The 25,927-nt window shown below is 42.7% G+C and overlaps 1 protein-coding gene across 2 annotated transcripts in view; it reads left to right on the top strand.

Moving 5' to 3' along the window:
• LOC137344534 (prickle-like protein 1) overlaps window positions 1-25,927 on the top strand; it is an 87,758-nt gene that overhangs the window by 30,245 nt on the left and 31,586 nt on the right. Inside the window, exon 2 of one of the 2 annotated variants that reach the window (XM_068007579.1) lies at window positions 11,094-11,140. The exons of the other annotated variant lie outside the window; for it this stretch is intronic. The gene's annotated coding sequence lies outside the window, so the exon portion shown is untranslated. The remainder of the gene's footprint in view (window positions 1-11,093; window positions 11,141-25,927) is intronic. 2 annotated transcript variants of the gene reach the window in all.

Below are 25,927 nucleotides of genomic sequence, written 5' to 3'. Positions count from 1 at the left end.
CTCTCGACCCCTCCGCTGCCTCTGTGTTGTTAGACTGCTTGTCTGACATCCAGTCCTGGATGAGCCAAAATTTCCTCCAATTAAACATTGGGAAGACCGAAGCCATTGCCATTGGCCCCCACCACAAACTCCATTACCTAGCCATTGATTCTACAGAAAAAATTCTACAGAATCAGAGCTTTTTTAATGCAATAATTTTTGTTGACATTTTTTGTTTTAACTCCACTGGGTTTCTTTGGTAAATGCCATTGAGTAGTCACAGAGTGTTAAAACATTTGCACCATCTTCACTACTTGTCTAGAGACATCTATAATACATTGGAATGGAACGTAAAGTCTAAAGGAGTTCCTTTTGTTCACAGTGCTACCCATTGACCTTCCCTCTCCTTTAAATTGTACTCACGGCATACAATTTTACATAAGAAAGGTCAGTGTTGTGAAAAGAGCATGCAGCTCATGGAAACTCACCTTTCTCGTATAGGAGTGTCCAAACCTTTAGTCTTTGTGACCACTTTGGTGCATACCATGGAGCCTCAAGCCGCAATAAAGATTAAATCCATGTTCCTGTAGATTTGCATATATCTCAAGCTGCAGATAGGAACAGATCTTGGTGTTCTGATTTTGGATTTATCCATGAATGAGGCAACAGCGCAAAGAAAGAAAGAAAGTCTTGCATTCATATAGTGCCTTTCACAACCTCAGGACGTCCCAAAGCGCTTTACAGCCAATGAAAGAAACAGCCCTCTATAAAACTCCAGGCCCATAGAATTCAAACAGGACAGAACAGCAAATAAGAAATATGAGCACAAGTAGAACTGTGTTACCTAGGGTTCTTGGGCCTATTTATAAAACACATGGGCCATAGTTTGGATCCCCCTCCTCTAGCACATTAACTCTGCCATCACAGTATTTTGGATGCCTCAGTGCTGTTGTCTTACTTTGTGGATCATTAGAAATATTTATCATTCTTTGGGAAAAAAAAGATTTTTTGCTATATTTTCTATGCACACTGTGCACAAACTAATTACAGGATTGGGAGCTTCCTCTGTTCTAGACCATTCCACGGCATCCTATAAAGTACCTGGTGATACATGATATACTGCTATTCGGTAGCATTATTTAACGTCACTGGCGAGGACCTGAAAAATAATCCACCACAAAGAATTAATGATGAATAACTTCAAGTGTCTTAAAAAAATTACCAGTGAGCATCTCCAATGGCTCAGCGAGTTTATCCAGTGAGTATCTGAGCCATTCAAACTAAGAAGATCTCAGGAGGTTCAATCTGCGGTCTGTGCTGAGTTAGCTAATGTCAGTCTGGGCGATGGTCTATGTGATACAATTGGTCTCAATACCTCTAGAGGGGACAATTAGTCAGGGTTCCCACTGCTGATCCCTGCTGGAAGTACACGTGTGCGGTTGATGGATGAGGACTGATACTGAGGCAAACATGTTCCAGATTTAATCACTGCTCAGTGCTTAGTTAGCCAATCTCAGCTGGGGCAGCACTAAGGTTACCAACTCTGGTTGGATGTATTCCTGGGGGTTTTGTCACCTCCAACTGCCCCGCCCACTCCAACAGCCTTTTTTTTTCCCACTTCCAATATTTTTGTAACTAATAAACAAAAGTGTTCAATGAAAAAAAAACACTCCATTTTTTTTAATGCCTCTTTGATTCTTCTCCTAGGCTGCTCGCAGCAGTGTCCAGCAGATTAATCTTTAATTCCTGGAGACTCCTGGACAATCCTAGCTCTACCTCACCGCCACTTCTCTCGACCCCTCCGCTGCCTCTGTGGCAGCCCTAGACAGCAGTGAAGGGAGGGAGAAAGGGTTACATTTGGTCTCAATAACACTGGACAAGGGAATGAGGGCAGAAGGGAACAAAATCACTTTCTGTTTTCGCTTCTGATCCTTAGCCAGTGATCCCTGATGTAAAGTACATGTGTGGATGTCAGGTGAGGACAGGATCAAGCTTGGCGGTGATGGCCCCCATGGAAACATTCACCATCAAGGCTCACACGCTATGAATGGCCACTTTGGCCATGGGTATCCTGGTGCCAGTTGAACAGTATGTAGGAGACAAGAGGAGGAAATTGGAGGGGGAAAAAAAATGAATGTGCTGCTAATGAGTACATTCTGCTGTTCCCAATTTCCTGTTTCTAGCAGAGTAGCAACATCAAAACATGTTTCTCAAACCAATTGCAGGCTTGGCCCTCTTTCAAATCTAGCACGGATTCTTTTCAGTTCCTGACTGCGGAACTCATTGAAGCACGTGATGGAGGAATGTTCCACCCTATGGAAGAGGAAGCCAGCAGTACCAGTCCACTGCACTGCAATCATCCCCTTCCCCCACTCTCCCATCTTCAGATCACCGAGCCACATTGACAGAAGTCTGGAGCCTGCACCTCCCTGCCCTTCCTCACACACAGGGGAGACTGCAGACTGCGCAAAAGTCTTGCAAGGGAATAATGACTTAGACTTTTTTTTAAAATCCTGTAAACTCATTTGCAAACCCTCTAGGGTTTTGAAATAAATTCAATATGATTCCATTTTTCAAAGTTCATATCCTGCATAATCTTTGGTCAGGGTGGAATAAATAATTCTTAAGATACATATCGTAGAAACTAAACAGGAACCACTTCCCGTTGTACCCCGGGGCAGAGGCATAACCCTGTACAAAGAGTGGAGGAAGCACATCAGGGGCAATTGCAACATTTAGAGTGGCGGAGCAGAAAAATCAGTCCAGAAAAATTTGGAGGAAGGTGGAACATGTCCCTCTTATTCCCTTAGTGGCTGTGTTGATGCCCCAGGATTTTATTTTTACAGCCGAGAGCTCCATAATACTGGAACCCATTTTATTTGTGACACAAGGGATGGTTTAATACAGTTGAATGAAATGGACTTGGACTTATATATATTTCCACTGCACTTTCGCCTAACCACCTGTGAGTAGGGTTAACACCTTCTGCGTGATCCAAAACAAAACCAAGGGACAAGATAGAAGCAGGACAAGGCAGTGAGATCATGGCTTGAGTTGTTTTTGAAAATTGATTGAAAACCTCAATTATGAATTGCCCGCTTATCATAAGATGAAAAGGAGAAATAAAAAATGTTTTTAGAAACTGAACTTTAGAGGAGTACTATTGTGAGCTCTGCTCCCGGTGTGAAGCCTCGCAAGACAGGAGTGCAGGTCAGAGATAGAGCTCCAACATTACAGGGCTAAATAACAAGGCTCCACGCTGGGAGAGGAGCTTTGCAAAATTACCCCTTTGGTGTCCAGATAACATTCTCGAAACTTCCAGGTACCTTACTCAAAAACCCAACTGTATTCTCCAAAACCATACGGGTGGCAATCTACCTACAGATCTACTGGAATCCCAGAACTGCATAGGTCAGGATCTTGCTAGCTGCAATTTTTGATTTAAGTGATAATACTCATGGCAGTTAAGAAAGAACTTGCATTTATATTGTGCCTTTCACGTCCTCAGGACATCCCAAAGCGCTTTACGGCCAATTAATTACTTTTGAGATGTAGTCACCGTTATAATGGCGGAACCACGGCAGCCAATTTGCGCACAGCAAGGTCCCACATCAGCAATGTGATAATGACCAGATTATCTGTTTTTAGTGTTGTTGGTTGAGGGATAACTATTGGCCAGGGCACCAGGGAAGAAGTCCCCTGCTCTTCTTCGAAATAGTGCCATGGGATCATTTACGTCCACCTGAGAGGGCAGATGGGGCCTCGGTTTAACGTCTCATTCGAATGACGGCACCTCCGACAGTGCAGCGTTCCCTCAGTACTGCACTGGAGTGTCAGCCTAGATTTCGTGCTCTAGTCTCTGGAGTCGGACATGAACCCCACAACCTTCTGACTCAGAGGTGAGAGTGTTACCATTCAGCTACCGCTGACATTTAACAGCAACATTAGTACATCATCCGATTATCAGCCAGATGAGGCCCATGGGCTACCAAGTATAACAATTACAATGATATTAGCGGTACATTCTGCATCACATTAATGGGCTTTATACTGATCTCCACCCACCCTTCCATAGATATGCTGCATGAAATTTGAGAAATGGTAATAAATGGGAGGAATTATAATGTACACTGTGAAACAGTATTGCTACTACAATTGAGTTACTAACGTTATTTATCAGTAGCACTAAAACGTCAAGCTTTAGCAAAACCAAATTAAGTGTTTGGGATATAATCAATAAGTGTTTACTGTACAAACTGAGCACAAACAGCATACTTGTTGGAGCACAGGGAAGAGGGCGCATCACCTTGACACTTCCTGCCTCCATAAACTTCAACTCATCCAAAACTCTGCTGCCCCTATCCTAACTCACACCAAGTACCGTTCACCCATCACCCCTGCGCTCGCTGACCTACATTGGCTCCCAGTCCATCAATACCTCGATTTTAAAATTCTCATCCTCATGTTCACATCCCTCGATGGCCTCGTCTCTTCCCTACCTCTGTAGCCTCCTCCAGCCCGACAACCCTCCGAGATCGCTGCATTCCTCCAACTCTGGCCTCTTGTCCATCCCCCACTTCCTTCACCCCACCATTGGCGGCCATGCCTTCGGCCGTCTAAGCTCTAAGATCTGGAATTCCCTCCCTAAACCTCTCAGTTTCTCCTCCTTTAAGAGGCTCCTTAATAGCTACCTGTTTGACCAAGTTTTTTGTCACCTGTTCTAATGTTTCCTCCTTTGACATGCTGTCAATTTTTGTCTCATTACGCTCCTGTGAAGCGCCTTGGGACATTTTACTATGTTAAAAGCGTGATATAAATGCAAGTTATTGCCACTGACTTACCAATTTGGCTCGTGTCAGTGCTGTAGTATTAAGAGGGAAGACATTCCCCAGAAGGAGAAAGGAAGGGGGAAGAGAACTGTTGGGAGAGTCAACCTCAAGGCACTTTCATAAACCGTCTGAACGCTGACTGAGGGGAACATTAGCAGAGGACAGGGACAGAGCACAGGTGGCCTGTCCACCCTCTCAGCTACAGTTGGCACACGACAAACAGACACCAGACGAGAACCAAAGGAAGAATGTGGACGACATTTACCTTCAAATTGAGATTGGGAATTTGAGCATGCTGCAGTGCCTTGAGAATATTATAGATTTTACAAAAATACCTTAAATAATTTCATATTTCTTTATAATTTCAGTCACTTTATGGCACTTTTCTTAGTAATTTCCGTGTCTCCCTTGCGTTTTTAGATGGAGCCTAAAAGCCCAATTTGCCACTTCTCTGCTTTCAGACAAAAATGAATCATCGAGGGTCGGGCTTGTTACTGCATGTCAGAGATGTCAGAATTGATTTTTGTTTCAATTTTATGAACTGCTTTTCACACTTGTTTTTCCATAAATGTCCCATCACCCAGAGGGCTCCTATTCAAAAAAAATTAATTATTTATAACAACGAAAAGATATATTTGCCACAAGGTGGAAATATAATGTGATTGACCTTATTAAGAAATATCACAGCAAGATTTTTGACAGTATTATAATGGTTTTGGGGAGGACAAAAAAAAAGTATCACATAGAATCATCGAATGATACAGCACAGAAGGAGGCCATTCAGCCCATTGTGCCTGTGCCCTTTCCCCACAGCCCTTCAAATTTATCCAATTTCCCGTTGAAAGTTATTATTGTATCTGCTTCCACCATCCTTTCAGGCAGTGCATTCCAGATCATAACAACTCACTGCGTAAAAAAAAAATTCTCCTCATCTCGCCTCTGGTTCTTTTGCCAATTACCTTAATTCACGATTGAGAAAACAAAGCACAGGCTGTCAGCGACAGGTTAAAATACACCGCAACGGGCCAAAGTGAAGCTGAAACTGCTTCTGGAATCATGTCCGCCATGTCAACATTTCAGGTCGACGACCTTTCATCAGAACTGGGAGATGTTACAGATGAACAGCTTATAAAGGAGCAGCAGAGCAGGGAGAAAATAAAGAAGAACGGCCTATGATTAAGTGGAGGACAGGAGGTGACTAAATTACAAAAGTGATAATGGTGTAAGGCAAACAGGAGGCACGTGAACTCGATGCTGCCTAAGTGTTTCCAGCCTTTTCTGTTTTAATTTCAGATTTCCAACATCTGCGGTATTTTGCTTTTCTGCATTATGCAATACCTTATCATGTCTCTCAGAACATCTCAAAGTGCTTCACCATGAATTATTCTTTGAAGTGAACTGTAGTTGTGTAGGCAAATGCAGCAACCAATTTGTACTCAGCAAGATCCCACAAAAAGAGATGAATTAACCATTAATCTGTTTTTGGAGGCATTGATTGAGGTTGGCCAGAATGACAGGAGAATTTTTTGCTTTTCTTTGAATAATGGCATGGGACCTTTAACATCCACCTGAACTAAAAACAAGCAGATAGCATCTCAGTTTAACACCTTATGAGGTCTTTTGTGCGCTAGTTGTTTTATTATACACGGTAACAGTAGGTGAATAAATATGCATGGAGCGATTTTAGGAAGCAGCTTTTCCATCAACTGACTGGGTCTTCCAGGGAGGAAATTACCTCACACAAGCCAGTAAGATTAAAGAGATTTTCCGATCAAGACACAGTCACATTCCCACACTGTCTCTATACTGTTGCCTTCCTTCACCTCTCTTCTCTTCTTTTCCTTCCCTCCCCCCACCTTGCAGACAAGTGACACTGGGTGAAGATATGTGTCGGCCTGATGTCGCTCTCGAGGCCGTACTGTGCAAACAGCACGGTCATGAAAGTACCGCTGTGCGAATGTATTGTGTAGTAATGAAGCACACGGGGCTCTACGATCAACACATAGAATCATAGAGCACAGAAGGAGGCCATTCAGCCCATCGTGCCTGTGCCGGCTCTTTGAAAGAGCTATCCAATTAGTCCCATTACCCTGCTCTTTCCCCTAGCCCTCTAAATTTTTTCCTTTCAAAGTATTTATCCAATTCCCTTTTGAAAGTTACTATTGAATCTGCTTCCACCGCCCTTTCAGGCAGCGCATTCCAAATCATAACAACTCACCGCGTAAAAAAATCTCCTCATTTCCCCTCTGGTTCTTTTGCCACATGCCTATGCTGGGTTAGTTGATCTAAACCAGACAGCAGAGGGGCATTACAATTAACCTCAGCGTCATTGTACTGCTTGGTGTGATGGGGGGGTGATAGGGGGGAGGAGGGGAAATGAGTGATGGTTCCTGCTCCTGATCTGTAACTAGTCGCCCCTGCTGGAAACTGAGTTTATGGTGTCAGGTGAGGGCAGAATTGGGTTTGGCCGTTATGTCTTCCATGGTTAAATATCTCACACACACACACACACCTTAGGTTCACAGGCAAAGAATTTGTCATTTGGCTATGTTTCTGGAGGGCTGCCAATATCTGCGTGTCCATACGCCCTCTGCACAAGGTACCAACCTTAGGAGGTGAAGGAAGAAAAGATAAGGGGGGGGGGGGGAAAAGAAAAACAAAGTGCAGCTGTAGCTAGAGGGGTGAGACTTTACGTGTCAGTTTGACGAAGGGACGCGGTTTACATTCAGAGTTCCGCTTCAGAGCCAAATCTGCATTGCAATCGCTTGGGAAAGTGATTCAAATCAAGCTTTTTTCGATTCGAAACAGCTGTAAATGCAAAACAAACTGCAGGCAAAATAAACAAGGCTCAAAAGGGAACGCTTCGTGCTATCCGCCTGCGCTTTTTCAAACCGACCCTTGTAAATGACTGCAAAAAGGTTAAGACTCTGAGAATACAAACTGATAAAGCCCCTGTGCTCCCAAGAGGTTGGAAGCGAATTCATACTGATGGAAATCTGTGGTCTCTACACTCAGGGCCGAAATGAGCTCTAGTCAAACCTCCCGAGAGATCACGGATTATAGATTGTCTGGAGCATCGATGTACAGGATACCTCACACATGCTTTTTTTATTAAAAGATTGACCTTTACAGCGTCAGTCGATTCTGCTCCTCAGAGCTGAATAGAATGTACACAATAGCAGAATTCAGTACATTTCTTTCTCTTTTCAAAAAAAAAATAAAGCATATTCATCACAATCAGATCTAGATTCTATTGTTATGGAGAATAAACTATTATTCCAGTGCTTCAGCACCTCGAAGGAATCGTCGCACTGTCAGAAGCATCTTAAAGACACTGAAATGTCGGCCTGGATTATTGCTCCGGGATTAATGACCTCTTCCTACTGCAGCCCTTTGATTTTTCCCAGAGCTTCAACAGAACTCACACCAGGCCTCAGTTGCTGGGAGTTTGGTTGGGCCTAACAAAGGCATAATGGGCGGTGCAGTCCAGGAACTGCCCAGGTATGCCCCTTTTACATGGGGAGGTGGGGGAGAGGAGTGCAGGCAGAAGACTCACCCAGTCCCCTTCCCAATCGGAATTTCCTGGGATTCTTGCATGAGGCACAATCCTGGTGGAACCAGGTCTTGTGCCCGCTCTCTGCAACCCACAGAATTCGGGGACCGTATCAAATATAAAAATATCTATGAACTTTAGTTCCATCTCAAGCAGTGGGCTCCATACCTAGGAGACAACTGATGGGAGCCCAGCCTGTGACCTCTGCGCCATTATAAACAGTGCATTGAAACCAAATGCAGAGGTGGTTAAAAAAAAATATTGAACTCTTACTCTGCTGCTGTTACCATTGTCCCATTTAGGGCAAAGTTTCTTTTTAACAACAGGGAGGGGGAAAGAGGCTCCAGTGGAAAAAAAAACAGGCTCCACCGAGCTATTTAACTGATCCCTTCTGAGCCGGGTGTGAGTGAAGGCCTTTGCTACTATTACCCCGCACAGGATCAACCCAGTAATTGGGGAAATTACTACAGCAAAAAAGAACAGGTTTTAAAATCTTTTCCAAAACAACTGCAAGTGCCACTGCTATTTACACACACACGCAGCTGTTTTAAGCCATTTGAGCACTTAATGTAGGCTGACGCCTCAGTGAAGTACTGACAAAGAATTGTTGGAGTTGCCATCTCTGGGTTAAACTGGGGCCCAGTCTGCCCGCTTGAGAGGGTAAAACAGATCCCAGGGCACTATTTGAAGAGAAGGGTGTCCTCCCAGTGCCGTGACCAGTAATCCTCCCACATAGCATCACCTAAACAGAATGCCTTGTTTGCCTACAGTGACTACACTTCAAGAATGACCCATTGGTTGGAAAGCACTGAGGATGTGATAAAAATCATAGTACACAGGAGGCCATTCGGCCCATCGTGCCTGTGTTGGCTCTTTGAAAGAGCAATCCAACTAGTCCCACTCCTCTGCTGTTTCCCCATAGCCCAGCAAATGTTTGCTTTTCAATTATATATCAAGTTCCCTTTTGAAAGTTATTATTGAATCTGCTTCAAATTCTCCTCATCTCCTCTGGTTCTTTTGCCAATTACCTTAAATCTGTGTCCTTTGGTTACCGACCCTCCTGCCAGTGGAAACAGTTTCTCCTTATTTACTCTATCAAAACCCTTCATAATTTTGAACACCTCTATTAAATCTCCCCTTTAACCTCCTCTGCTCTAAGAAAAACAATCCCAGCTTCTCGTGTCTCTCCTAGAATGGACTCCAACCTGCCAATATAAAGGTGCTTTAAAACTTCATTTTAATGTTGCTGGGAGATGGTACAGCAATCTTCCTCTGTTTTGTTGCTGCTTTGTTCTGATTTCTGTGATTTGGGGACGCGGGCCTAGGAACACATCTTTACTTGGGTATACGCGGGCATTTGCAAACACTGAGGAATTCAGAGTCATGGGAAATTGTTACTGCACAGGTCCGCACAGCAGTGATCCCAAAGTACAAACAACACCATTAGAGGGGCTCTCTTTGTTAAACAGTGGGAACCCTTATATTTCCACCTCATGAGATACTTCAGCCATCCTATTATATAAAGCCTTTAACAAACGTCTCATCCTTTTTGAGATTTCAAATGCAACGGACCAGACATGCTTCGCAGCAGCGGGAGTTCCTGGTGTGACTGCAGATTCATAGTTCCACATTTTTGAAGAGCCCCTAAATCTCAGCTCGTTTACATTTGAGCGTGGCGATAATATAATAACACGTTAAAGTATTAACTTAAAATGTTTTGTAATCAAAATATAGGTAAGTATGTTTAAAAAAAGTAGAATTAATTACCGCTCACCTATGTTCCCTGCAGACATTTCTTAGAAAACAGGATGAGTTAAGTAGCAGCATGTTGTTTTATTTTGGGTTTCGACTAGGAGGTGAATGATGGATAAGAGATAATATGCAATTTCTTTTGTCACGATTAGAAAATATGGAAATAATACATGCTTTAAGCAGAACGGAAACCACGAAAATATGAATGAATCTGCACTTGAAGCAAATGTCTCTTTCAGTCAGAGGTTTCACAGAAGACTTATTGTTGCTGGTCCCTGCTTGTTGCTGACACAATCCAGCAAAAAGAATGTGGAATTAATTGGTATTTGAGTGAAGTTCCCTTTAATTGAACAATCTTATCGACGTGGCACCTATTAATAGCTTCTACTGCCCCGTTTGCAGAAGGGAAGTTAGCAGGACTGTGCTGCTGTTAGATAACTGCTTTATTCTGGAATGCATCCAGAAGGGATAAATCTCAAAGTGTTAATTCTCCTCATACGCATACATATACAAATGTACATACACACAAACATATACATACACACATACAGAAACATACAGCAAAGAAGGAACTTGTAATTATAAAGCACCTTTCATAGGACATCCCAAAGCGCTTCACTGCCAATGAAGTACTTTTGAAGTGTAGTCACTGTAGGCAAATGCAGCAGCCAATTTGGGCACAGCAAGGTCCCACAAAGAGCAATGAGATGAATGACACATGTATTTTAGTGGTGTTGATATATATGTTCAAATACATACCTACACAAATAAACATACACATATAGTTTATGCTGTAGAGTTATATCAGGACTAGAAGATACCTTTCCAACTACTTGCAGCTTTCCTCGTGATAGGCCAGTGTAAATACTTGCTGCAAATTCATTTTATGGCCAAGTCCTATGGTTGCTTGGTGATGCTTAAACTGGTTGGTATTCCAATGGTGTCCAACAACCCTTCATTTTTAACAATTTTTTTTATAGCTGCTGTTCTCTTGCTTCTGAAGAGGAAGTAGATGACAAGTAACCAGGTAACCAATTCAATGGATGATGCCATCACTGATTGTCAATTCACCATATCATCTAGCCATGGGTTTGCATTTGATTAGGAACAGTGCATGTGACAGTGGCTGCTCCGACAGCACTGCAGACAGCCCAAAGGGCTTGAGCTATGGTATATTAGTGTCGTTACAGCCTATAATCTAGAATCTGAACTAACCCCATTATGAGATGTAGTGTTCTGTCACCATTGTACTCTACATTATTTGTGAATTAGCTGAATCATTTGTGCAGCAGTACAAACAAGGACCATGCAGTTATCCTGCCAATCAATCAGGGAAGGTGGGAGAGAATCACGTACACACTTTCAATTATATCTTTAGTCCCCCTGGACCTGGCCCTGGGTTTCCTCCAAACAGTGCATCCCACTGAGGTGACAGCAGGCAGAACTCGCTCAACTGATCCATGTGGGTCGAAGCAATATGGACAATAGTCCAGCCCAACAAAATAATCTACTCACTGAAGTTTGAACCAAGAGAAATTCTTCAAAATCTGGCCCCCCCATTTCCGTTCAAGTACCAATGACTAGGTGGTACTTTGACAACGTTCCCTTGTAGCCAAGGCACCACACAAAGGGAGGGGGCTAGATTACTAAGCCACCTGCTTGTAGAAGTTCACAAAATTATAGTAGTACTGCCAAAAAAATCCAATGATTGGCAGTGTCATTGAAAAAGACAACCACAGCAGTATACTCTACTTGTAAACCTGTACAGCTGAGCAGAACCAGTTGGATTGTTCCCTAGCCTCTACCTAAGGCTGACTCCCCACCTCTCTGTACTACTGTGAACCATGCTCTTTGCACACTATGTCAACAGTGTGTAACTGAATGACTGCTGTAACTGGGAATAATTGCAATAGAAAAATCTGCATGTGCTAATACAAGAATGTGTGAATTTATGAGGATAAAATACCAAGAGGAATAAACAAATCCACTGAATGGATTATCAATGGCTGATTGAGTTACAGATCCAGGAAGCTCTGTGTGTGAAGTAATTTCTTGAGCTGCAGTTTCTTTCTAGCTGAGCAACAGGTTGGGAAACATTTAGAACAGGCTGAGCCTAATCTGATGCTCAGCTCTCTTCAAAGATGGTCTGAACACTTCAAAAGTTGGCCTTAAGGTGGCTTCAACCCAGAACCAGGTGATTTGTCAAATCTGAGTCTGATTCAAATCTAGAGTAACTCCAGATCCATGTTTACACAGCACTGAGTCTGACTTTACTGAAAGAGTCAGACATATTGTGCAGGACGCCAATACACGCAGTGTTAAAGGTAACAGCATATCAGATGAGAATGATAATAGGAGCTATATAGAATCTGTACAGGACATATAGACCCTTTGTGTAGGGAACCTGGCTATTTATATAGTTTGCACCTATCTGAGACATTAGACAAATGAGGACTGGCTCTTCTCTCACCAACATTACTCGTCCTGCTCTCAAATATCAAGTCAAAGTAGAAAAAAGGGCTGTCTACAGTTACACAGATCAAACAGAGTCACGTCAAGTCCACACAGCCTGAGTGAAATATTCAGTCAGTGTATCATTTCAATTTCGAACAGTGCTACAGGTGACATACTGTATTAGTGTATACGACAGGTGGGCTAGTAAGATGAAGACAAAATGTGTGAGTAATGTGTAAGCCTTCACAGTTCAGCCCGAAGCTAGCTTTCGTATAGGATGCACGTCTGTCAGCTGTGGATCTACCATAGAGGGGCAGTTACATTCTCGGCCTGTCAAAATGATCAAAGCTTTCTAAATGTGTTTAATCAGTAGCGATGATGTGTTGCAGGAATCAGCTGTTAATTCTACAGTTCTGTAAAAATGACTTTCAGTTCCAGCCGAGTGTTATTAACAAGAACCATCGTGGTTTCTCTAATGGCTGAGCTGGTTACAACAGCAAGTTAGCTTACATAGAAACCAGCATCCTCATTCTGTGTGAGTCACCTGATCGCAGCTGGGGTGGCAGAAGAGCACAAAAAACTCACCTGGTACTCCCGCATTAAAAAGAAGAAACTCATACGGATTCTTGCATTAAAATAATGCAAAATTAATAAATAGCAAACATGTGAGTGAAAGCAACATTATGTGTTTTTTTACCTCTGGGACAAGTGGTTAAAGAAAAGGCTTCTCTCTTTGTTGGCTCTAAAGGCACTAAATATTAGCTTGGCTTCACTTTACTAGCCTACCTGCCACATACATTAATACAATATGCCACCTGTAGCACGGTTCAGAATGTATTGAATTGATTCGCTAATTGAGTCAGAAGGCCATTCTAGGCAAAAGAACCAGAGGCAAGTTGAGGAGACCTTTCTTTCTGCTATGGTCTGGAATGCATTGTCTGTAAGGGCGGTGGAAGCAGATTCAATAGTAACTTTCAAAAGGAAATTGAATAAATACTTGGAAGGGGGAAATTTGAAGGGCCATGGGGAAAGAGCAGGGGAGTGGGATTAATTGGATAGCCCTTTCAAAGAGCTGGCACAGGCACGATAGGCTGAATGGCCTCCATCTGTGCTGTATGATTCTAAGAGGACATATGTTCAATCTGCTGAAGGAAGCCACTGAGCGAAGAGCAATGCAATTACACAGGGGGCAGAGAAAAGGGGTGAGTCATCTCTGGCTCATGGATTCATGCTTCCCGACAGCCGGCTCAGAACAGCATGGGAGAGGGTTTAGGAACAGGTCACGCTGGCCACTCTCCAGGATATGTACGACCCAAGAGACCGGAGGGGAGGGTCAGCATGGCAGATTGAAGACAAAGTGTTTTCTGTTGTTTTTCGTTAGATGATATTGCCAAGTGATTAAAGGAACTGTCGACTTTTTATCTGGTGATGATCCAGATCTAAGCTCAAAAAATGTCATGTCAAACTGGGGACATTTCATCAGGAACTAACTTCATCAATGTTGATACTGGCCCAAATCAGGAAATCTTAACAAGCAGCCTTCGTCTAACTATGTTAATAAAACTAGTTGATCTCCTGTGGTGTTGCATACCGGGTGGATAAAGGGGAACCAGTGGACGTAGTGTATTTAGACTTCCAGAAGGCATTCGACAAGGTGCCACATAAAAGATTATTGCTCAAGATAAAGAATCACTGGATTGGGGGTAATATTCTGGCATGGGTGGAGGATTGGTTATCGAACAGGAAGCAGAGAGTTGGGATAAATGGTTCATTCTCGGACTGGCAACCAGTAGCCAGTGGTGTTCCGCAGGGGTTGGTGCTGAGTCCCCAGCTCTTTACAATCTATATTAACAATTTGGAGGAGGGGACCGAGTGTAACGTATCAAAGTTTGCAGATGATACAAAGATGGGAGGGAAAGTGGAGAGTGAGGAGGACATAAAAAACCTACGGGGGATATAGACAGGCTGGGTGAATGGGCGGAGATTTGGCAGATGCAATACAATATTGGAAAATGTGAGGTTATGCACTTTGACAGGAAAAATCAGAGAGCAAGTTATTATCTTAAAGGCGAGAAACTGGAAAGTACTGCAGTACAAAGGGATCTGGGGGTCCTAGTGCAAGAAGATCAAAAAGTTAGTATGCAGGTGCACCAGGTGATCAAGAAGGCCAACGGAATGTTGGCTTTTATTGCTCGGGGGATAGAATATAAAAACAGGGAGGTATTGCTGCAGTTATATAAGGTATTGGCGAGACCGTACCTGGAATACTGCATACAGTTTTGGTCTCCATACTTAAGAAAAGACATACTTGCTCTCGAGGCAGTACAAAAAAGGTTCACTCGGTTAATCCCGGGGATGAGGGGGCGGACATATGAGGAGAGGTTGAGTAGATTGGGACTCTACTCGTTGGAGTTCAGAAGAATGAGAGGCGATCTTATTGAAACATATAAGATTGTGAAGCGGCTTGATCGGGTGGATGCGGTAAGGATGTTCTCAAGGATGGGTGAAACTAGAACTAGGGGGCATAATCTTAGAATAAGGGGCTGCTCTTTCAAAACTGAGATGAGGAGAAACTTCTTCACTCAGAGGGTAGTAGGTCTGTGGAATTTGCTGCCCCAGGAAGCTGTGGAAGCTACATCATTAAATAAATTTAAAACAGAAATCGACAGTTTCCTAGAAGTAAAGGGAATTAGGGGTTACGGGGAGCGGGCAGGAAATTGGACATGAATTTAGATTTAAGATTAGGACCAGATCAGCCATGATCTTATTGAATGGCCGAGCAGGCTCGAGGGGCCGATTGGCCTACTCCTGCTCCTATTTCTTATGTTCTTATACAAGGAGTGAAGACCAAGTCTAGCTTTCAGGTGAAGTAGGGTTAGAGGGTGGAGGATAATAAGAACAGGGTGCACAGCTATAACTGAATCCCCATTTTAAAGTCATACGTTCTGCCTTTATTTTTATGTGTCCATCATAAATTCCAATGTTCATGTTTATAATGAAAACTGCCTATGTAAACTTGTCAATCTATAATTACACCCTCCCAGTGGTGGTGGCAGTGCAATGCCTCCCTCTGGGGGAGGGAAGGTATGATTACCTACATTGACTCCTGGTCCGGGAACGCCTCGATTTTAAAATTCTTATTCTTGTTTTCAAATCCCTCTATAGCCTTGCCTTTCCCTATCTCGGTAACCTCCGCCAGCCCTACAACCCTCCGAGATCTCTGCGCTCCTCCAATTCTTGCCGCTTGCACATCCCTGATTTTAATCGCTCCACCGTTGACAGCTGTGCCTTTAGCTGCCTAGGTCCTAAGCTTTGGAATTCCCTCCCTAAACCTCTCCACTTCTCTCTCCTCCTTTAAGATGCTCCTTAAAACCTGCCTCTTTGACCAAGCTTTTGGTCCCTCGTCCTAATATCTCTTTTATGCGGCACGGTGTCAAATTTTGTTTGATAATCGCTCCTGTGAAGCGCCTTGGACGTTTTACTACGTTAAAGGTGCTATATAAATGCAAATTGTTGTTGTTACAACTCTCTGCTGAGTTAGCTGACCTCAGGTGGGGGGGGGGGGGGGGTGTAATTGAGATTGGCTTAGTGTCCCTGGACTAGGGAGGGGAACATTAACTAGGCTGCAGCCGTTGATTGCTATCCAATCACCCCTGTTTGGGTGTAGATGCCAAATGATGACGCGATTTGGTTCACCTTTGATGCCACCCGGCGTAAACAGGTCCTGCCCCAGGATCCACCTCGACTCGCCACTACCATGGTGCCCACCCCCACCACCCCCCCAGGTGCCCTGAAAAACACTGTGGATTTTCAGAGCCACAAAACCCCTGATCAAAACATTACCCAACAGCCTTTTTAATTTTAAACATACAGAAGTTTAATTTTACCTGGTAGTGCACTGATGAACATCTTTGTGTAAAATTCCTTTGTGTCACCGTCATTCACCCATTTACTTTAAACAAGTTAATGTCTATATTAAAATTGTGCATTAAAGGAATTTTACATAAAGGTGTTAACCGGTGAGCGATTAGAGAAAATGAGCCCCCAAAGTACATTCAATTTGATACCAATTTAATGGAAAGTATAGGTTTATTGGTTATTTTTTAAAATTCCTGAATGATTAAAGCTCTGTTGTATAGAGATGTAGAAGATGAGTATAATCCCGATTCCAGCTCAGTAAATCCCATGTCCGACCGGGGATCTGTAGATCAGGATCTAAACCTGAAAATCCTGATCAAATAATCTCGAATTGGTTACTTGATCTAAATAATATAATTCCCAATCAAACAATAACATTAAAAAAGCTTCAGTTTCATCCACCCTGATACATTCCTTTAACTGGAATAATTCCAGATTTCTTTAAGCAGCATCATTCAGCCTTTGGGATGGAAAACGGGTTTGAAACTTGTTTTTGTGCATTATTAAACTCAACCCATGGTTAGAGGTGATCCAAATGTAACAAGTCACTTACCTCATGCTTTTCTTGCACGCACAGGAACACATAACACTTGAAGTTGTAAATCAGGTAGGAATTAAATACCTCCTAAGCGACATAAATTTAACCATACAATATAATCAGCAACTTCATAATCTACAAACAATCAGGTTATAAACAGAATGAACGTCACATTGCTATTAACTCATATCTAGTTTGTAAATAGTGCATTTTTTCCCTTATGACTCTGTGAATCACTTTGGGACTATATGAAGGCGAGTTATTGTTGTTATTGGTTAAACTTGTAAACTGGTATGTATTTTTCCTCCAGTTGTTTTGTTCTCCTCATGTCACAACCAAGAGGACAAGTTAACAGGCACTCTGCTCCCAGGCCTATACTGATGGATCTCTTCAACTGGCTACTAGGAGGTATCCACAAGATCAATGAGTTAAATTTTCCTCCACTTTTGAAAAGTGCCACAGCACCACTCAGTCTTAACCTCTGTTGACCCAGCTGAGATTGGGAATTCATTGTGTGGGAACACTAGGATCCAAATCCATCTCCTGCCATTCCATGACACAGCACATTAGTGCAATAACATTCTGAGGTATTAGAATACCCAATGACCATTTAAGATAAATTACTATTTTTTTGAAGGATTTTTTTATCCTCATTTACCATGGTCCCTCATTATAATCACAGGAGATGCACACCCTCAATACTCTGGATGAACAAGTGACCTACAGATGTGGCCATATGGTCAGCGAGGAGGGCGGGGTAGAAGTGTGGCCCAAATTGGAATCCTTGCCAATATTCGCTCCCATTGGCATCTTGCCCTCTGGTTGGGGAGATCCCTGATAACCTAAGATTTTCAATTCACAGTCTGGATGAAGTCAGAGTGAGATTGGAATCCAGGTCACTCAGTCTGTGACTTAGGCATTACCCCCCAAAGTAAGTTACTTCTGATTCTATCAGAAGACAGTGAAGGAAATAACAACAACTTGCATTTATATAGCGCCTTTAAAAATAGTAAAACATCCCGAGGCGCTTCACAGGAGCGTTATCAAACAAAATTTGGCACCGAGCCACATAAGGAGATACTAGGACAGGTGACCAAAAGCTCGGTCAAAGAGGTAAGTTTTAAGGAGCGTCTTAGAGGAGGAGGAGGGGGAAGAAAGCGAGAGAGATTTAGGGAGGGAATTCCAGAGCTTATGGCCGCTGAAAATTAAAAACTTTTTTGTGTGTGACATCATAACAAATGTTAATTGTATCATGTGATTTATATCAATTAGTGTTAATTGTATTCAGGTGGTGTGTGTTAATTAGGGACTCCCTTGTATCCTTTTAATGAGAGCTTATCTAGGGTGTGGTGCGTGTGCGTGTGTGTGTGTGTGTGTAAGTGTAAGTAAGGGAATCTCTGTGAATAAAGGCTTAAAAGCAACTGAAGTCCAGGCTCTAGTATTTTATCCTTCATCACTTGGCTATCCAATTTGTAACAACAAAATTAGAAAGAATATCAGAGGTGTAGCAGAGAGTCTGTTAGACAAGGCCCTTTGAATGATATCAAACTTTAAGAGTCTGACCACAATCTCAGTACACTCAATAAATGGAAATTGCTGGGTCTCTTAGCACAAGTATAAACAAAATTGCCTATCGTTGCCAATAGTTCTGTTGCTTTGAGAGGAATCCTCTTTGATTATATATGTTGAGCTAGTCTGTTGGCTTTTAAATCATTTGACACAAACATAAATTATTACAAGATTATGACACTAGAGCAGAACTCTTATAAGGTAAACAGATAGGGAAAAAAATAGTTTTTTTGAACCAATTACTTTTTTCCTGGATTAAAGTGCTCTTGTGGGCCTTCCTATTGGAATAAAACATAGCTAACAGCTCCTCCCACCCAGTGGCCTTGTGGGTAAAGACATCACATGATATAATACTAATCCAACCAGACCCAAAGGTTCCAGATGTAATTCTATCTGTTCACAGCTGGTACTGCACTTCAGGAGAGAGGAAGGGTGATCCAGTTGGTTTCAGCACTGCTGGAGGAGTGGGGGATAAAACAGTAAGGGAAAGGTTCCACACCTGGTTGCTATCTGATGACCTCTGTCAGAAAAGTTCATGTGTGGACATCAGGGCCAGCTGTGATGGCCTCTGAAGGTCAAATAAACTGCTACTACTAGCTTTCGGGGCCAATGCATAAAGAATAGGCATTTTGGTAAGGTAATAGAGAGCTTCCAATGGAACCAGAAAGGGTCGCTGCCTTCAGGAGAGAAAATTAAGCAAAACAACGTGCACACTTAGGGTCATGTTAATGGGACAATAGTTTCTTGTTTTGTCATCTACAGAGATCCCTCAGGGATCTCCAGTGCCTGCTCCCGCTTTGCTGTTTCCTGTCTTCAAAATTTATTTTTCAGCACGTTTAGGAAAGAAAGGGAGAAAGCTGAGGAAAAATAGTATTTTATAAAACATGGCTGACAGTGAGTTAGAAGGCTGCAATTCAACTGAGCAGTTCTGATGACACCAGCAGAACCGTATGTTCTAATTACTGCCATAAATCTGCCAGCTGTTCTCTTTATAATTTATTCTGAAGAGCTGTTTTTTTTAAACAATGTTCATTTTCCACATTTCCTGTTGTGTTGTGAGGTGAGATGTTAAACCGAGGCTCCGTCTGCCCTCACAGGTGGATGTAAAAGATCCCTCGGCATGATTCAAGGAAGAGCAGGGGAGTTCTCCCCAATGTCCAGGCCAATATTTATCCCTCAACCAATATCGCTAAAAAAAATTATCTGGTCACCGTTACATTGCTGTTTGTGGGAGCTTGCTGTGTGCAAACTGACTGCTGTGTTTCCTACATTACAACAGTGACTACACTTCAAAAGTACTTAATTGGCTGTAAAGCACCTTGGGACATGCTTAGGTTGTGAAAAGCGCTATATAAATGCAAGTTTTTGCCTTCTTTCTTTTATAAACTCATGCAATGCTTTCTACTGCTGCTTTCCTTTGACAAAAATGTCACTCAATAATCACGGTCTGCTAATGAAAGAAACTACATTTTGAAAAATTGGTAAAAGAGATAACTTTGTAGCAGCCAGAGCAGCAAGAGATAGAATAAATCATAGAGTTTTACTGCACAGAAGGAGGCCATTCAGTCAATCGCGCCTGCGCTGGCTCTCCAAGAGCTATCTACCCGTTCCTCTGTCCATTCCCGATACTCCTTTAATTTTCTTCTTTCTCAAATATTTATCTAGGTCCCTTTTAAAGATTAGTATGGTATCTGCTTCCACCACTGTTTCTGGTAAGACGTTCCAGGGGTGAGCCTCAACTTTGGTGGGGGCACAAAACAGGCAATGGAAAGGAAAATCAGGCGAGGTGTATACTGTGCAGCCCATCCACTATCACCCATTCTGCACCCCCTGATGAAGTTGAATTTCACCCCATCTATGTCCTAATAACCCTCTGATTGAAATAAAATTCTCCTAACCTTACCCAAGAAGAAGGAGTGAAGTCTGAAAATCTGTTTTGTACAGAGCCACGCACCGTTACAGATAGACACAACAGTTTGTTAGCCATTGTCTCTGTGTTCAGATTGGGGTGCCGGGATACAGACGGGGAATTACGCGACAAAACCTATCATTAGACGTAGAGATATATACATACTTGCCAACACCCCATTAGAATTTTCACTTCTGTATTATTAGGGAAAGGGGATTGTAAGGGTATTAAGCCTTATCTTTGCAAACCCAGTTACGCTCATTAATCCCCAGAAATGTATCACTTTGCACTGGCAAAGGTCACCAGAAGTTAAGATGACTTTTGGCTGTTAAGGTTGAATTGCAAGCTATCATTGCTTTGACAAGATCAACTCACAGTCAAATGGAATTAAACAGTGAGTTTATTCAATAAGCAGCTGAACTGTAGAGACCAAGAAAGTCTGGTGTTCCACTCCCCGATCTGTAGTGAGTTACAAATTTCTGTCTTAATGGTGGTAGAGGCAGTTGGCCTCAGCACCTTGGGTCGTCAAAAAGAAAATCACTCAGGTTTCCTGCTTCTGATAGTGATCCTGTAGCCCGTACTGGAAGTGTGTATGTTGATATTGGGGTGGTGACGTGATTGGATTCGCCTGTGGTTGAATAGCCAGGTGACATTCATTGGTGAAGCGTACATGTGAAGGATGGCAAGATATTAAAGGGGGCCATTAATACCTGTGGAATTGTACTCAGTGGAGGAGAGGGGAAAATTGGAAGAGAAAATTAGCAAGGAAAAAAAAAGTTAAACGCTCATATAGAAAGTCATTAGTCTGTTTACGGTGTTATTTGTCAAAGCAAACTGCAGTGTGGAATTCTGTGGTGATGGGAAAAGTAACACAGAATTGTTTTCACCAAGGACATTCAAGTCAAAACTTGAACCCAGCTCGGCTTTACAATTTCTTCTCATTCTAAGAAAGAACAAAAGAATTTGCATTTATCTTATCTCAGAAAGATCTCAAAACACTTCCACGTATTTTGAAGTGCAGTCACTATTGGTATGTAGGAAAACATGGCAGCCATTTTGTGCACAGCACTGTCCCAACAAACAGCAATGAGACGAATGACCAATTAACCTGTTCTCGATGGTGTTGGTTGAAGGGGAACGGGGAGAAACTCCTTCTTTCCTTCAAAGAGTGCCACAGGGTCTTTCATTTTCACCTGAACCACTGGAAAGGGCAGATGGCGTCCCAGGCTAATATCTAGATTTATTTTAAGAAAGAATAACAGAATTAAGCAAAAAGAAAGTCCGGGTGAAGTGGTAGTCCTTGATGAAAGGGATAATTAATTTTCAGCTGCAGCTTTGAGCGACTAAGAAAAATGCAGCTACACCCATATAGACTCAGATGTGGAATATGAATTAATATTGGTCTGGGGAAGAGTACAAGGGGGTTCCACCTCCAGACCTCCCAGAAGTGAAGCATTGAAAGACTGGCTGGCAAAACAAACACAAACATAAAACATTTTTTTTAAAAGAGACAAAAATTAATGGTTAGAGCATGGAATGAGAATAAGTGCAAAGGACTGAGTGGAAAGTAAATTAAAGGTATACCATTAGAAAAAATTCACTCCGTTCCAAAATATATATTGCATAGGCTAAGGCATTCAAGGCTTAGTTTTCTGAGTTCCCGAATATTTTTCTGTGGAGGGCACTTTTTTCTATTTGGCTCCCTTTAACCCATCTCTGCCACCCTGGTCATGTAGAAGCTCTCAAAAAGGAACTCAGTCTCCCCAATGGCAGTGGGTAAGAGGTGGAAGGATTTGCCAAAACAATGTGTAATTTTGCCTTTGGCCTTCGTTACCTTGGAAAGGGTTAGCTTTGGGAGAGCTGGAGGCACAATACTGGGCTCAGGGCCTTTGGGGCGAGGAAGTCTGGACACTGCCCGGACCTTAAAGGCAGTAGCAATGTTAATGAGGCCGGTAAAAGGGACAGCTGGAGGCACTTAGATCTTTGCAAGTAATAACACAGGAATATTATTAGGACAGCTTCTAATGAAGAGCTTAAAAGTAATTAATGCTCCCCACAAGCTGTGATTTGCATGCAGGTAGTCTTTGTTTTTATTTAACAGAGTGAATATTGACACCATTGTGTCAGCCAATGAGTTGGAGGCGGGGGTGGGATTGGGGTTTTAATTGACATTCCGAATGTCTTAATTCTCCGAATTCATGACCGAAACTACAGCAAAACAGAATCTTCCGATTACAACAGGCTTATTTCTCCAGCAAAATGCAGTGAGTGGAGGATAGTTACATAATACAAATTATGTGCATAAGATCAATCCCAGTCACATACAGCAGTGCGGCCGGTCTCCAGGCGTGATTGATGGGGGAATTACCCAATCATCTCCATTCTGGCCGGGACTTGTGGTGTCACTATAGGCAGCCTTTATTTAAAAGGTTCTGTCCCCTGTGAATGAGGGCATGCTTCTGTGTCATGGCTGGGATGGGCAACAGCACTCCAAGCGGAGTCTGAGTGCTCCTGCAGTATACTTTTGAGGGAGCTGGTAAAAGGGCAGCACCATGATGCCAAGCAGTGGATGGAGGAACAGGGATGGTATGAGGAACGATTGTGTTGGTGAAAATAGAAGTGTGCTGGTTTGACAGTGTGGCTTCTCTTTCTATTCAAGATGGCGTGGGGCGGGTATACTGTTGGGGGAGGGGAACTTCTACACCGTGCTATAAACATTAATTTATGTCTCTCTAAGAAATATTTTGTTAGGAGAAGCCCGGGTGAATAACTTCATCAGCTGTCAAATAGGCTTCTGGTCATTTCCCCTCATTACCTCGAAAGAAACCATATCTCAAAAGTGGGGGAATCTACAATACTATACCGGCCTCGAGCGGTAAGAAAAAAAAGTTAACAGTATTATGTAACAAGTCTTAAAGCAGCAAATCCATTATTTTATTCAAAAAGCCAAAAAATAAAGACCTTGCTTAACAATAACAATCTGTCCCTTAAGACTAATTAGCAGCTCAGGAAACAGTCGTGCATGGTGTTTCTGACAACAGTATGCCCTCAAACCGCACCTGGCACTATTACAGGAAATCTGTGGGCACGGCTCTCTGCCATTCATTGCCATGAAATGTCCATTGACGTACCCTGTTCAGATCAGTCAGGTGCAGCCACCTGTAGAAGCCATACAAGAAATTCGGGGGCAGTGCTACTCAGAGGCAGAATGGGAGCAAAAGATTAACCCCCAAATTTCCTTTGCATAGTGAGCATTTATCGGGCGTTAAACCCAAGAAAATCTTCTCTTTTATCATTACAAGGACAATTTCATAGGTCAACGGCAGTTGTAGAACAGACCAGGACATAGACTAGAGTGTTGAGAGGCATTAACACGCAGATGCAGACGTAGGCAGGATAGTTGGCTTAGGCTGGGGCCAAAGAACTAGAGGACACAGGTTTAAAATTAACAAGGCCCAAACAAATTAGAAGAGAGGTCCAGCAAAAGTAGTTAAGGCAGCCAGAGAATTGATTAACTCTTTCAAAAATGAGCCAAATAAACATCTGGTTGGGAAGTGGACTAGAATTTATAAAGAAATGAAAGACTTGCATTTATATAGCGCCTTTCATGACCTCAGGACATTCCAAAGCGCTTTACAGCCAATGAAGTACTTTTTGAAGTGTAGTCACTGTTGTAATGTAGGAAATGCAGCAGCCAATTTGTGCACAGCAAGCTCCCACAAACAGCAATGTGATAATGACCAGATAATCTGTTTTAGCGATGTTGGTTGAGCGATAAATATTGGCCAAGACACTGGGGGGAGAATTTGCCTGCTCTTCTTCGAAATAGTGCCATGGGATCTTTTACATCCACATGAGATGGTTCAACGTCTGCATCCGAAAGACAGCACCTCCAACAGTGCAACGCTCCCTCAGTACTGCACTAAAGTGTGTACGTGCTGAAGTCCTTGGAGTGGGCCTTGAACCCACAAACTTCATGACTCAGAGGTGAGTGTGATACCAACTGAGCCACAGCTGACACTCTAAATAGGGTGTAGTTATCTATTGGGATATATACAAGTGCAAACTGAGATGAGCAAATATTCTATGGGGAATGACAATTGCAATACTACTGGAGTAGGCGTCATGTTTGTCTAGGGTAGGCATCAATTTCAAATATGCTACTGTACATAGGCAAGGAGATCTATCAATACGAGTTGTGTTATAGCATGTACATATTCACATAGGAACACAGTCTCAGAGCTGGAATGGCTTTCCAGGGACTTTTCTGGTCTATATGGTTCAGTACCACACAACCATTAAACTACCACAAGTGCTGTTCAATTCCTCATTTTATATTAAGTGCCAATGCCAGGACCAGTGTCCCTGAGTCTGGCTCCAGTAAGACCAGCTCAGTTTACATTAGAGATTCTCTCAGGGGCAGTCCTTCTGCTGATCTCCATTCTGCCTTCACAAATGACCATACTATCCACTAAAGATGCTCTTGCATCAGTATGTCCCTACAAAGGGAATAGCGCAAGTACTTATTGATTGGGGAGGGAAGGAGAATGGACACACAGCTAACACGGAGGTTGCCAACTCTTCCCCGGTTTGTCCTGGATCCCCAGGAATTATAGATTAATCTCCCTGCTGTGAGTAATCCAGGAGAAAAATCATAGGGGTTTAAAAAAAGTGGGAGGAGAAAACTAGCTGTTTGACTGACAGTCAAGAATCATCCAATCGGGTGACGAAGCATCTGTTCGCTTTCCTATTGGCGCGAGAAGGCAGAGTGCCATGAGGATGGACGTGTCGGCCGATTAATGGCGGGAGCGCTGGGGGTGGTTGGATGTGAGAGGTCATGTGATGAAACCTCTCGGAATACATCCAACCCGAGTTTATACTGTCCTGCCTCCAAACTGATCTCGGCACAAAGCAAACCCCTTAAATGAGGTTACTTTACCCTGGGACTAAATCGATGATTAGAATTTGCACAGCTAATTTATTATAGTTTTTATTTTTAAATTAGCACTGACACAAAATTCATTTGTTCATGCATGTGGGAGCTTAAACAAGAGAGAGAGACTACACACTGGGACTGTAAATCTTGACCAAATCATAACCAGTGTATTTAAGGCTGAGCTTATGACTCATTCATGGAATGTGACAAGATACTGTTACACAGAGTAAAACGACAGCAGCAGCACAAAGCAGATCGGATTCTACTCTTCAGATCTGCAGTGCCCACTACTTTGCAAACCTAAATATGGATTAGTTCCAGCAAAAGCTTTACATTCTGACAGCCTTTGTGTCGAATCCCTTAAGCCTACTCATAATAACATTCTGTACATGAACTGAAAAGTACTTTGCAATATTCCCTGATTACAGCAAACATGATGCTTAAAAGCCATTGAATTCTCGACAGCTAATGAAAGTACAACAAAGCTCTC

The sequence above is a fragment of the Heptranchias perlo genome, chromosome 27 (genome assembly GCF_035084215.1).
Source record: "Heptranchias perlo isolate sHepPer1 chromosome 27, sHepPer1.hap1, whole genome shotgun sequence".
Taxonomy (NCBI): domain Eukaryota; kingdom Metazoa; phylum Chordata; class Chondrichthyes; order Hexanchiformes; family Hexanchidae; genus Heptranchias; species Heptranchias perlo.
The sequence above is the reverse complement of the archived record's forward strand: the minus strand, read 5'-3'. Positions and strand labels throughout refer to the sequence as shown.